A 14,924-nucleotide genomic window follows, 5' to 3' on the forward strand; every position below is an offset into this window, starting at 1 on the left:
CTAGGCCATCAGAAGTGACGAGCAGAACCCTAATGCAGTCATCTAAGCTGCAGGAGAGCTGAGCCATTCTCAGAAGAGCAGAGAACCAAAGCTTAGCACCTAGAATTGTTGAAATTAAGAACATGCTGCCAAAGCTCCAATCCCAGGATCAGGGAGAACATGTACCCCACTGATGGACCATGACACCCACAGAACTAGCAGCTGAACAGTGATTTACCACTACAGAATGTCCACACCCCAGAACTGTGCTGGCTGGCCGGCCACCAGCAAGAGCCAGCACAGCTAGGACAACTCCACTCCGCGTCCACCTTCTAGAGAGGGCATCGGTGCACCTAATGGAAGCGGATTTAAATCTGGAATCCCAGGAGCAGGGGAATTGGCAAACGCCATCGTTAGTTTTCTGGGCTGTCAGGTACAAGATGACACAGGAGTTTGAAATGGACATCAAGCCTAGGTCCCCAGCATCTTCCCCGCCATGCACGCAGCACAAGGAGGGAAATGTACTCGGCCGTGTGCCTCTTACTATGGCCAAGTTCCTCCAGGGAGAAACAAGTTGTGTGCGCTTGTTTGTTACAGAACAAATTGCTGAGAGACTTTCAGTTCCTGGAGAAAAGATAAAGTTTTTCCTAATGTGAACTGCCGAAAGAAATGCCTCATGAAAGAGGAGTGGGGAGGGCTTTCCAGAATGAATATCATGTGATATTCAGTGAAACACACACAGTGTATCTTCAACGAAAGTTTTATGGCAAATACAGAAGAATTCATATACTGGTTCTTCAGGTGACTTTATATATAAGGGGAAGGCTTAACATGGACATGGAGTCAGGGAGCTCACTTGTCCCCACCCTGTGAGGGCACTGTCTGACCCTTAGGTTGTCCCCTTACAAACCGCACTGCTCTGCAGGTTCTGTAAGGGACAGGGATGGGGGGGGGCAGGTGGGTGTGAAGAGGGGGCTGCAGAGCTGGCCTCTATATCCCTTCTGCCATAGCTTTATCTGTCTTAATTCCACATAAAATTGCCTTTGCAAAAAAAATTTCATTGCTTTTAAAATATTTGAAAATTAGTCTTTGACCATCTCTTAGAAGTTATTTTTCTTTTTCTTTTTTGCAGACTCAGGTATTAGATAAAAACTCAAAACAGACTTTTGGTGGGATCCAGAGGACAGTGTGAGGGTTTTCACTGACCAGAACTCTGTTCAGCAGAGACAGATCCAAAAGCCCTGGACAGGTTGGGTGCAGCCAGTTCAGTGGTTGCCTTGTCCAGATGGCAAAGTCTTTGCTTTTTCTTGCCAATGTTGCCCCAAAAACCTTGCTGTAGGCTTAGACCATGGCACACACATAGAAAAAAAAAAATACAGAATGTCAAGGTTCAAAAGGAACTTGGAGGCCAACAGGCCCAATACTGTCATTTTACAGATGAGAAGACTGAGGTCTAAAGGGAAGAGGGGACTGGGAAGCTGCAGAACCTGGACCTCCCCCAGCCCCAACTCCTTTTTTGGGCTCTAACACCTACCTTCTTTTGCCACTTGTGTTGCCAATCAGCATTGTGCCTGCACCTACAACTCACTTAGAATGAAAATGCACACTACACAATGCTAGCAGTGTTCTCCTTGGGGTGCTGAGCCCTGACTGGAGACTGGTGATTTCCAGAAAACTGAGGCAAATAAATGTTGCCATCAATCATATAAACAGCTGTCTGAAAGGGCCTGAACTGGAGAGGGAAAATGCCTTTTGTTCTTCTCAGAAAATTTCCTACCATCTTTTTTTGTCTCTCTGCTCTCCTTGGGCAGAACTCCTGGTCTCTACTTCCCAAAAGCAGCCTGCCAAATGTGGCTGAGTTCTCTGCCTCCCCTCAAGACAGCTGAGTCCTGGCTTTGCAGGGAGAGGAGCACCAGCCCCTGGTGAAGCAAAGCCCAGCCAAGGTCACAGATCATTCTGGCCAAGGCTGGGCTCAGCAGAGAGCCAGGCCTGCAGGCCCAGTTGTTAGGCTGACTGGCAGCTAGAGCTGAGTCAAGATATGGGGTCAAGGCAAAAGGTACTTCTGGAAAAACCAAGGAGACTAGAATGGTGAGGAGACTCTGCTGGTGGAGTCCTATCCTACTGTGAGCTTTCTCTGCCACCTGCCCCTGCTTAAATGTGACCAAACGGACACAGTTACCTCAGGTGCTATGCCTGACAAGCTGAACTCCCTGCCCAGTCCAGGCCTTGCCTGTTTCTTCCACAGCTGGGGCCTCACCACTCTCCTCATTTCTGGCCTAAACTCAGGCAAGGCCTATCGATTCTTCCGGCATAAGAGTCTGCATCTGTTCCCCCAACTCCATTGCTATCTCACACCCCTTCTCCACTGGCCGTGAACTTCTAATTGGTTCTTAAATGGACCCCTCTCCCTGTTCTCTCCAACCCTTCCTCATACACAAACAGCCGTGTTAACCTTCCCGACACTACTTTGCAGAAGATCCTTCCTCATAAACTTGCCGACACTCCCCAGTATAACCAGCCAGACCTTCAAGGCACTCTTTAATGGGACCTCCAAGATTTTAGGACCACATCCCTGTTACGGGGACATGTGCACCTGAGTGTACACACACACGGCTTTGGGTTAAGCCAGAATGGTGTACCTTCTGTCCCTTAAGAGATGCCTCCTGGATTCCTGCCCTCGTTTCTACCATTTCCCCACCTAGCACACCCTGCCCATCGCATCACACACCTAAATCCCTCTCATCCTCTCCACCCGCCAGGCCCAGAGAGCCCCGTCCATCTTGAATGCTCACTCGTTTGTCACTTGTACCATCTCTGTGAGCATGCCTTCTAGACAGCTGGCAAGTTAGGTGGGGCATGTTATTATCCCCACCTTACAGAAGTGGAAACTGCGCCTCCAGAGCCAGAGGGTCAGGATCCCCACGGTGGTATGGCAGTGGGTAGCCCAGCCCTGCCCAGGCCTTGCCCATTGTCCCTGCAATCCCAGGAACAGAGGAGCTGGGGCCCTGTGGGGGAGGGGAAGGAGGCAGAGGGGAAGGGGAATGGACCATCGTGAGGATGTCACTCACTCACGGTCCAGAGACCCTGAGGAGAAGCAGTGAGTAATGGTTGGCTCCCCAGTCAGCCAGAAAAATTAGGGCAAGCCTGGCCAAGGAGGAATCCAGCCCCGCACCCAGCACGTGGCCAGCCAGACCTGAGGCAGAGGACGGGCTGCTGCTTATCACATCCCCACCCCAGCCATGTGGTAGAAACATGAAGGGCAAGGTTTCTGGTTTCCTGGGAGGTAAGACTGAGGCAACTGCCACCTTTGTATCCTTCTGTGTAATCACGCTGACTTAGTGCAGGAAAACGCAGTAGCTGGGCTTCAAAACAGGGCGCCTTTGTCCACGGCTGACACCCTGGCCCAGAGCCCAGCTCAGTTCCAGGGGAGGATTTAGGTCAGAAGAAAAACGGGGGAGGGGGGTCTCTGCAGCTTTAAAATCTATTTTAGCACAGGCCTGAGAAGGTGTGTCACCTCTTCTCAGGGCCACACCTATGCCCCCTGGCTGGCCTTCCCTTAGCAATTATGCTGACTTTGAGAAGCATTGGTGGGCCTGCCAAGGAGCTATTTGACAAATTCCCATCTGCCTGCATTCCCCAGGCCATTTTGTCAGGCTTTCACCTCTTTCCAGTTAGTGCAAGTCAGAAGGTCTTTACTGACCTCTGTGAAGAGCACAGATCTGTGCACAGGGGTGTCACTCCACCAGAAGCTTCCCTCGGTGGGGGAGGGGGAGGAGGTGCCACCAGGGGCCACAGAGCCAGGAATGATTTCCAAAGCAAACAAGCTTCCAGCTTGGCCAGGCAAGGAGGATGTTGTCCTGAGTCCTTTAGAGCTTGAGAGGTTTATATTGCGTTCCTTTCCATGGCGTTTCCAGAAACACTACTCAAAGGGAACTTAAGAAGAGCAGCCCCTTCATGAGTAGCTGCTATATTTTCCCTTCAAAACACCCTCTCCAAGAGGCTCCTTTTCACAGGAGTCAGCCAGAGAACTTGCCTCGAAGCCTAGTTCTTACCCTCAATGCTTATTTTTAGGGTTGGCAACTATTTGGGAGATTTCTGTATCTTTTATGAAATGGGGAGGCTGGGCTCGCCTGCCACCTCCTGTATGAAGGCGGTACTGCTGCCACAGAGGTGCTCCCCTCCTGTTCTGGTTTCTAGAGCAAACTTGAAAAAAATCAACCAGGGGAGGGAAAAATTACCCTTGAATGGCAAGAAATCAATAACAAATCTCATTTTCTACAGCAAAGACACACTTGCTAACGTACTTCTTTCTTTGCTATTTCCAGCATGTCTTACTTCACTCATTCAACAAGCATATAGCTGAGCACTTGCTATATGTGAGGTGCTCAAATATAGACATGAAGCAGACCGTCCCTGCCAAAATAATGCTTGAAGACAAAGGTAGAGAGACCTGTAAGCCAATGGTAATGCTTAAACGTGATTAGTGCACTAGACAGATGGGCCACGTGCAGCAAGACCCCAAAAGAGGAAGTCGGCCTAGGGCAAAAAAGAAATGGTCCAAGGAGAACAGAGAAGGTGTCATCTGACTGATATTGACCAGCAAAAATCAAAAATCAAAGGCAGAGAAGGTTCAATTAAGTGTCAAGTGGAAACTTCCACCACTTCATTCCCACAGGTCAGCAACACTGTTAGCAGAAAACTTGTCACTAGGGAACCTGAGCGGGGAAAGGTGAAGTGTATAGGATCTTTTTCAAGACAATCTGGAAGTCAGTCCATGGGTGTGGGATAGTGCCAAGACAAAGAAGTAGTTAAAAACCTGATCCAAATAAACTTTGGATCTCAATTTTGCTACTGAAGAACTAGGTGACAAATCACTCAACCTCTCTGAGCCATGGCTTCTTCACACATCAATAGAGGTAACAAAAATCCCCCATGAATAGAATAAAAGACATGCATGTGGACCCCTGGCCCAAAGCCCAACACATATAGCCCTCATGAACTATTTACAGTGGCAGCAGGAGGGAACAATGCCAAGGTCCCAGCATGGAACTCCTGTGGAGCACTCAGGCTCACCTGTCCCCAAAGGCATCCCCCACACCTCTCAGGCGTCTTCTTCATACCAGCTGGGACATTCTCATTAAGGTGACTATGGTCGGGTGGGACTGGCTTCCTGAGAAATACTCTCTGGGGAACACCACCTTAAGGGTGACATCAGAAAGCCAAAGGTGACAGTATTTGTTGTTTATCTGAAATTCCAAGTTAGCTGGTCCTCCTTTATTTTTAGCTGCTAATTCTGGCAGCCCTACTCCCAACCCCAAGTTGTGGGTATGACCCAAGGTAGTCAAGGGAGATCACAGGAGTGAACTGGGGCTGCCATGGAAGTCCCTTGAAGCTGCAGGAAGTACACCCCAAGGTCAGAGGCTTTCCGGCAGCTTCTGCAGGTTAAAGCTTTGTTTTGATCCACCCTCAAATAATGCTCCCAGTGTGTCACTAAAAGCAGATTCCCTGTGAGCTCTGTGGGAAAGTAGTTCTGAGGGAGGAAACACAGAGCACACAGGGAAAAATGAATCTAGAATCAAAGCTGGGCTCCTCAGCCCCTTCTGACACTGATGGGAACTGGGAACTTCTACTTAGCCCTTCCCAAATGTATCTGGTCATGGAAACTTGAGCTTCATGGTACATCCCTGGGGACTGGCTTCTTAAGAAATACTGTCTGGGGACCACCACCTTAAGGGTAACATCAGAAAGCCAAGGTATGTCAAAAACTCCTTGCTGTAAACAACCTAAGTGACAATACAGTCCCTGGAAAAGTGAGCCACTTTTGAACCTGCCAGCAACTGAGGCAGCCTCTTAACTAGCAGATAGCACAGCCAAGGCCCATGTTTGGGTTTCAAAGGAGGGTCCCACGTGAAATGCATGTATTTTAAGCCTAATGTGTGTTCATTGTCTTGTGGCACAAGGAAGGGTCCTGAGAAGCTTACCTGTAACTCCCAGCCATCTCTCCCATTATTCTGTTTCTGCACCCAAAATTACTCATTCGGGTTAAGAGGTCTCAATACGCCTGGGAAGAATGGCAGTCAGGTCAGTCACCAAGAGTTGGTGTGACTCACAGATGGGATCCCTCTCAGGGTGGCAGATCAGCAGCAGCTTTGTCTTCCTGGCAGGGAAGTGACTGCTCAGAGCAGGGTCTAGTGGTGCATGCTTAGGGAAGGGGCAGTGCCCTGGTAGGGCTGGGAGAGAAGAGACACCAGCTTCACACTAAGCGCATTCAGAATTTGCCCAGCTCAGGTCTTACATGGAATCTTTACAAAAATCTAAATTTGGCTGGAGTGATGGCCCCTCACAGTGACAGCTGGGGCACTTACTCCTCTCCCACAGGTTCCGCTCACCTCTGGAGATTCCCATTAGTCCAGGGACCTCTCAGTCCCACAGTCCCTCCCACTGTGTGGGATCACAAAGCATCGATGAGCATAGGTCAGGCTCAAGCCCGGCCTCTAACTCACTCCGCAGTTATGGAAGCTGAGAACCCCCGCATCTATTACCCAAGTTCCAGACCTGATGCTTACTCTTAGCCCCTCACCTGTATTTTCTTTAGCCTTGAACTTGCTTCCCTGCCAGGCGCTCCCCTCCTCCTGCCTCAGCCTTATGTTGTTCCACATCAGGTCTCCCATCTCTTAGCCTTAATCCCTTTGAGGGTCTGAAGTCCTACCCCAAGCCACAGGACAAACCCCGCTGCTTGCTGATACAGTGCTGGATGCCTCCTGCTTGCCAAAGAACCCCCAGGAGCCATGCCCTACCTGCCTGCTGGGACAGCTGCTGACTGCTTCCTCTAGATGTCCCTAATGCTGAAGGTCCCCACTATGGCTCCTTCCATGGTTGGTCTCATGCCCATGGCTCTAGTCTAGCTCCCAGGTATGCTGCTTATGATATACTCCCCCCCTGCCTTCATCTCCTCCCTGGAACACAGATCTCCATAAACCAGTCCTGAAGGTTTGGCTTGTCACCAGGCATTCTCTATAGATGAAATCCCTCTCAAGGGTCTTGTGGGTTAAAGCTTTTCTGGAGTGACCTGATAATTCTGCAAAGGGTCAGGAGCAGGAATCCCTGGAAAAACTGGACTGAAAACCTCCTAACAAGACAAGCTGGCACCACAAGGGGGCAGTATTGGCCAACACTCTTCACAGAGTTGAGATCACCCTCCTCAACTAGGGGTAGAAGGACCAAGAAGAAGGAGAGTTTTTTTACACAAAATGAAAAAAAGTGTCAGATGAAACGATCAAGGTGGCTTCATTGAGAGAGATTCCAACAATGTCATAGGGAAGACCTTCCATCATCTCACTCAGCTGAGCCACTTTGAGCACCAAGAGCCAAGAAAGTACATTGTAAAAAACCAGGTGATACTGTCCTCAAGGTATAGAGCTAAACATAAATTAAAGGAAAAAATAAATAAGTAAACTACAGGCCAGTGGGAGCAACTCCAACAGCAAGTGCAGGACTACACTCCAAGCCCACTTGTTGAGGGGGAAACAATGGTGACCCCACAAGAAGCAGGGCAGGGTTAATTGCCCTCCTTTTAGGGTTTCAATGGTTTGTTGTGGTCTTGGCTTAGCCAACAGAAGGACTGAGGTTAGAAGCCCAGGACTCCCTTCCCTGGTACAAAACATCTTCTAGGATACTCCACTGGTCCCCTCATTCACCCCAAATGAATCAATCAACAAGTCATTACTGAAAGCTACTGTATGCCCAGGCTGGAGGGTCTCCAAGGTTCCTCTGGCTCTGAATAATGAAAGCCCAGAATTTCCACCTGACACAGGCTCATCCTGGAAACACTCCTCCCTCTGGGAGTTCTACCCTAGTCAGAGCCCCAGAGTACCTTTATTCAGTTTCTCCGCCATCACCATAGTGGGCTTTGCCTTACCAAAGCCAGCATATGAGCAGTTACTAGGGTTCCATAAATTATAAATTTGGAGAAAGTGGCTTTATTAAATTATGCACAAAGTTTCTATTAAACAGCAAAGTTCCCACACCTGTCACCCTACTAACAAGCCTTTAAAATAGAATTAAACTTAGAAGACTTTGATTTATATCCAACTTTATGGGAATTCATCTACTGCTAATTCACTTACATCAAGGTAGAGAGATAAAAGTAGGAAAGTGTTTAAGAAGTAAGGTCTCTCACTTCTGCTTGGGGTATGTAAGCACAAAAACAAGAAGCTCTAGCTCCCTGACCCTCTGAATCACCTGCCTTTGTCATACTCATTAGCTGGGAGGGAATTGGGGACATTGGCTAAGCTCACAGCAGGTGCCATGAGCAGATAGTGAGCTCTGCCCTCAGCCATCTCTCACCCGGTGGGAGCAGAGACACAAGACCAGACCATTTACCACCAGGCAGCCAAACAGGCGCAAAGCACACAGTTTTATAGGTGGTAGTGGCTGGAGGTGGGAGGGGACTTTCACAGGTAGAGACAAGGGGAAGAGGATGTTCTAGGCTGAGGAAACTGGCACCCTAAAGGCAGGCAAGCGTGGAAGTATTTAGATAATATCAGGAAGCACTTCCTCCTCTCCAACTTGATTATACACTCCACAAAGGTAAGAGTCACATATCATGACCTGTTATTTCCCAGTAGTGCCTAGCACAAGGTCATGAACATGGAAGAGGCTTGTGAAATTTTGTTTTGGGTGAACTTCTCAAGAGGCAGGACACTGATTCAGAGTGTTGAGGGAACTGACTTGCTTGTATGTACACACTCTGCCAATTTTTGATGCATTGCCTCAGCCTGCAAATCCTCCCTTACTTGTGTTATGGAAGCTGAACCCTGCGAGCATTTCTCCTGCCAGCTGTTAAGCTGTGTCTGTAGGGCACACTGGAGAGACACCACCATAGAAAGGGGCTTCTCTCCCCAGGTCCAGAGTGCCTTCTTTTTTTCACATGCCTGCAAGGCCCACAATGCTTGCCCCATATGTAGAACCTAGTTATACTCACATCCAGAGAATTTCAGTAGCACCTTGGGGGAAACTCCCCCAAAAGTCCCTCCTAGCTAAAGTTATCAGTAACTTCCTGACAAGTGCAACACCCCTTGGGCAGCTTTCCAGCGAGTTGTTTTGTTTTTTTTATTATTAAATCATAGCTGTGTACGTTAATGTAATCACAGGGTACAATGTGCTGGTTTTATATATAATTTGAAATATTTTCATCAAACTGGTTTTGTTGGCACCCAGCTAGCAGTTCTTAGCTTGCTAGCATTGACCTTGACCTAGCAAACTTTTGCATTATTCAGTGGCTCAGCCAGATCCACCCCAATGAGGTCTGAATCTCAGCCTCAAAAGGCCACTTCTTCCAAATGTATTTCATTCTAGATAAAATAGAGTTCTCTTTGCCCTCTTAGTAGCAACTAATTCTCTATTACTAGTTAATAATTCTTTATATTCTAACTTCCCTATTGGAATTACTGTGTGGTTTCTGTCTCCCACACCTGCATTCATACGCATCCCTGAACATTCCTTGGAAGAGCCCTCATTAGTCAGTCCTTACTCGCTCCACTGTCTGATTTCTTCAGTGAATCCTTGGAGTGCTTTGAGTCACCTTCTCCTGCATACTCCTATATTGGCCAGAAACTACTTTAAATATTTCAAACAGGGAGGGATTAGATACAGGGACTTTCGTGATTAAACTGTGGCTTCACCTCTTCTTAGCCGTATAACTATGGGAAGGGACCTAAGCCCCTCTGAGCTTTGACTTCTATAAAAATAGAAATAATGATAGGACCTTATTTAAAGGTTACTATGAAAATTAAGTAAAATAATCCATGGAAAATTCCCAGTGTCTGCTATATGGTTAAGTGCCCAATAAACCGTTACTATGATAATTCTCTAAAGACTCCAGCATGCCTGAGTGAAGTGTCTCAAAACCACAATAGAGACTGCAACACAGGCAGCCAGAAAAGGACAAGGACATTTTAGCAATATGGCATCCATCTCTTGTTGAAGTAAGACTATCCCAGATTGCAAAATGTGTGTGTGTGGTCGGGGGGGGGGGGGGGGTAGGTGGTAAGGTGGTAAGGATATGGCCATGTGTTTTGAGAATATCTGCCTGTCCTCAAGTTGAACAGGTTATACATTCTAAACTTCCTTCACCTATGTGAGGGAAGAAGCTCTCTCTTCCAGATAACCTTTTTAAAAATCTTACTGTAAAATGTAATATATGCATGTGGTTTCAAAAAGGTCAAGAGTACAAAATGATATACACGTAAGAATCAGTCTCCCTCCCACCCTAAGCCCCCAGTACGTCAGCTCCCCAACCACAGAGTCAACCATAATAAACCAGTTCCTTATGCATCTTTCCAGATATATTCTAGGTACATAAAAGTGTATTTTCATATTTTAATACATATAGGAACATTTTTCCTGCTTTTCTAGTAAATAATACATCTTAGAGAACAAGATATTTGCTACTAATGCAGCTATCTTATTTTTTTCTTTCATCTTATTTTTTACCTTTTTTAAACATCTACATATTATTCTTGATATAAATACAGCACCAATCATTTAACTAGATATCTTCTGACAGAAACTTAAGCTATTTCAGTTTTTTGCTATTATAAACTTCTATGTACTTACTGAGTTTTATTTCTTTTTATGAGGCAGAAAATCATTTTGCCTCTTAGACAGGGGAGCCACAAAGACAATCTTGATGGTCTAGTATAAAAATACATGGAGGCCTGGCATGGTGGCTCATGCCTGTAATCCCAGTACTTTGGGAGACAGAAGGATTACCCAAGACCAGGAGTTGCAGACCAGCCTGAGAAGCATAGTGAGACCCTATCTCTTAAAAAAAAAAAAAAAAAAAGTCAGGTGTGGTAATGTAGCCAGAATTTCTGTGTCTGGTCCTTGATCCCAGGATTCAAAGAATGAAACCATGGACTGTGTGAGTAAGCAAAAGGACAGAGTTTATTGATAGAAAGATAAAGAGAGAGATTAAAAAACCTCCACAGTGGTGAAGGGGGGACCCAAATGGGAAGCCCATGTGGGCCTTCTGTCTGGGGCAATGGTTCTCAACCTTCCTAATGCCACGGCCCTTTAATGCAGTTCCTGTAGGTCGCGACCCACAGGTTGAGAACCACTGGTCTAGGGGTTTATATACTATTTTCTTATCTTAGAGTCCAGAATGTATGTCCAGAACACATCACAATTGGCCAGGAGACCACAGGCAGAAAATAATCCTAAAATTAGGAAAGGAATGTGGTCCTTGCAGTCCTTGCTCCAAGCGAAGTAGTAGGGTATGTGTTCCCTACTCTAGGAGGAACCACCCAGATGAGATATTAATCAGGTGCTTTTTTCATGACCTTGCTTGGGCCCAGAGAATATGACCTGGAAAGGGCCTGTTTATGCCTAGAAATGATTGTTTGATGAGATTGATTTCTAAGCTCACCCAGGCCTAGAAAATAGGGGTCCCTGTTTAGCTTTGAAGGGGGAAACCCTGTATCAGGGACAGGTGTCACACCCCTGTACCTGTAATCCCAGCTATTTGGGAGGCTAAGACAAGAGGATTACTTGAGTCCAGGAGTTTGAGGTTGCAGTGAGTGAGCTATTATAACACCAAATGACATCATTGCACTCCAGCCTGGGTGACAGAGACCTCGTTTAAATAAATAAAAATAAAATCCAAAAAGAAAAAAATCAAAACAGGGAAAGGATTGGGGAACTTGCATTCCAGTCCTGGATCAACCACTATCACCCTTTGAATGCAGACACGAATCACCATCTCTCTGTGTGACTTAAGTTCCTTGTTTGATAGGTAGCAGTAATTGTACCTGCTTTAAATTGCCTCACGAGGGCATCCTGAGACTCAAATGAGGTAATGTACATAAAAGCTTGTGAGCATCATGCTAATATACAAGTCTCTCATATGGTTATTTGTCAAACTTACAATTGATACATCACTCTGTGAATGCCCGTCAATCTCCAATATGATGTCTGTTACACCTACTACCCTTCTAAATGAAGCTGACTTACCTGCAATGCCAACTGATAGATCACCCAAGGCTACTATGCGCTGTTCCCTATAACCCTGTCCTCCCCTTCCTCCCACTTCGCTGCAGAATGGACTGGGCTGGGCAACTTTCCCATCAGCCCTATGGCCGGAATGAAAAGCTCTGACCTAGCAGAGATAGGCCAGCTCATTCTGATTCTTGCCCTTAGAAAGGTCTTCTAGGAATAATGAGTGACTTTGACAGTTAGGGAAAACAACACAGAAGGTACAGGGAGAGGCCATATAGTCAGGGTTAGGAAGTCCATCAGAAGCTGAAGTTATGAGTAAGCTGAAATGGGGAGGCAGCAAAAACCTTGTGTGCAGTGAAGCTACAGGACAGGAAAAAAGTGAGAAGGGGTGTTAATGAGAAGGGAGAAGACATAGAAACACCAGCATCAGCCAAGTTCTAATAGTAAGCAAGCACATCAGCTCTGACTACTGGTCCCAGAACTGCCCTGAGTCCAGCACAGACACATGGCTTTACTGCAGACTCCTTTCTCTGAGCTCAGAGGAGGAGGTGAGGCTCTTTTTCCACTGCTGCCCATGCCAGACCAACCCAAAGCTCAGGAGGCCTATCTCGCCAACCCTAAAGGACAGTTTGTGATCATCTTCTCTAGGGACAGGAAAATGAGAATGCTAGGTCACCCTCCCAGGGAAAGGGCAGGGTGGGGAAGGGCAGAGGGTAGAAATGGAGCAGCAGTGAGAAATCATCATCAGTGAAGCATGCTCCCACTCACCCAAATACTACCCACCCTCCACGTCACACCTTCCTCCAAACCTTCCCATAATTGCACTGACCTCTTGACTCCCAGGGGACCTGGCCCAATTGGCCCCAGTTCTTTATCCTCTGTATCCCCCTTTGATCCTGTGTCTTTGCAGTTCCTCCCATTAAAGGGGAAGAGTACATTTCCCATACTTTGAGTCTGTCTGGGCTTGGCTATGTGACTGTCTCTGGTTAATAGTATAAGACAGAAGTGACAGTGTGTCAGTTCCAAGGTCTTGTGTGCTTTTTCCATCGCCATGAGAGAAGTATGTCCACGCTAGCTCACTGTTTTCAAAAAGATGACACTCCTCTGAAACAAAGCTACCCTAATTACTTGGTCATATATAATTGTTTCTTTGGGCAAATGAAAACATAGGATGCCCAGTGAAATTTAAATTTCAGATAAAAATTGGATTTTTTGTTTTACTAGAAATGCATCCCATGTAATTTTTTAGAACAAATTTAAGCTAAAAATTATTTATCTAAAATTCAGATTTAACTGGGAATTCTATATGTATCTGGCAATCTGCTCCTGGGGCTCGAGGCTGGATAGACAACTTCCCATGAGATAACTAACCGTGGTGACAGAAATCACATGGTCCCCACCCAATGAACTGGGAAAGCCACAGTTCATTTAAAGGTTTGCAAGAAAGACAGAAGATAAACCTTGAGCACTCTCTTCTGTCTAGCGACAAACTTACCCATTCGAGTAATAATGATGATAACTATTATTTGCTTGGTCCCTGTATGAGCAGGGAGTAGTTTAAACACTCTTATTTTCACATCAGTGCTGCAACATAAAGAGGGTATAGCTTTATCCCATTTACAAATGAGGACCCCAAGCCTCAGATAGGTAAAATAACCTTCCTTTGGTCACACAGCTAGAAAGAAGAGCAAAGCTAAAATTCATATGCAGCCTTTCTTTTTCCATAACACAAACCTGCCTTCAAATAACAAAATGGAAGATGGTAAACTATATTCCCAGCTCTCCAATCTCTTCGCTGCTCCCCTCAACCCACTGGGGAGGATGGGGTTGCATTCATGGGATACGGTCGCCATAGCACAGTATTACTGAGCGGGTGGCTTACACAACAAACTTCATTTTCTCACAGTTCTGAAGGCTAAACATTGGAGAGCAAGGTGACAGCAGAGTGGTTCCTTCAGAGAGCTGAGCGAGAATGATCTAGTCCAGGTCTGTGATGGTTAATTTTCTGTGCCAACATCAATGGGCTATTGGCTGCCCAGATATCTGCTTATACTTCATTTCTGTCTTTGAGGGTATTCTGGACAAGATTAGCATTTGAATCATTGCAGTAGGTAAAGTAGATTTCCCCCCTTTCCAGTGTGGATGGGTCATGTTCCATCTGGAAACAGTCTGAATAGAACAGAAAGGCAGAAGGTTGAACTGATTCTCTCCACCTGACTACAGTGAGTGAGCCATCAGTCTCCTCCTGTCCTTGCCCCAGGACTTAAACCACTGGTGCTCCTGGGTCCCCAGCTTGCAGACAGGAGTTCTTAGAATTTCTCAGCCTTCATAATTGTGTGTCAACTCCTCATATTATATATAATACATATAGGTATACATACACATACATATACAGATGTCAACTCCTCATAATGAATATTTTATATATTATACACACACGCACACACACGCGCACACACACACCCTGGTTCTGTTTCTCTGGAGAACCCTGGCTAATCCAAAGTCCCCTTGGTTTGTAGATAGCCATTTTCTCCTGTATCTTCACATCTTCTCTCTGTACATGTCTAGGTTCAAATTTCTTCTCAGAGTACCCTTCAAATTGGATTAGCACCCATCCTAATGACCTCATTTTAACTTAATCACCATTATAAAGACCTTATCTCCAAATAAGGTCACATTCTGAGGTAGCAGGGGTTTGGACTCCAACACATGAACTTGGAAAAGGATGTGGTTCAGCCCATAACAGGGTTTATGGAAGTAATTGTGACTCATCCCAATATAATCTTCATTTAAAAGAGTAACCCCAAAGAACAGATTCCAGATGATGACATTCTAGATTTCAAGTGGTAGAATTTTAGTTCTCAAAGCAATCCATTAGGGGTGGGAAAGGCCCCTTCTGCACTTCTTAATAATGGCAGCTGGAAGATGTCACACCCTCCACCTAAGGG

This window comes from Otolemur garnettii, unplaced genomic scaffold (assembly GCF_000181295.1).
Source record: "Otolemur garnettii isolate 467f Iridium unplaced genomic scaffold, OtoGar3 scaffold00024, whole genome shotgun sequence".
In the NCBI taxonomy this organism is placed as follows: Eukaryota; Metazoa; Chordata; class Mammalia; order Primates; family Galagidae; genus Otolemur; species Otolemur garnettii.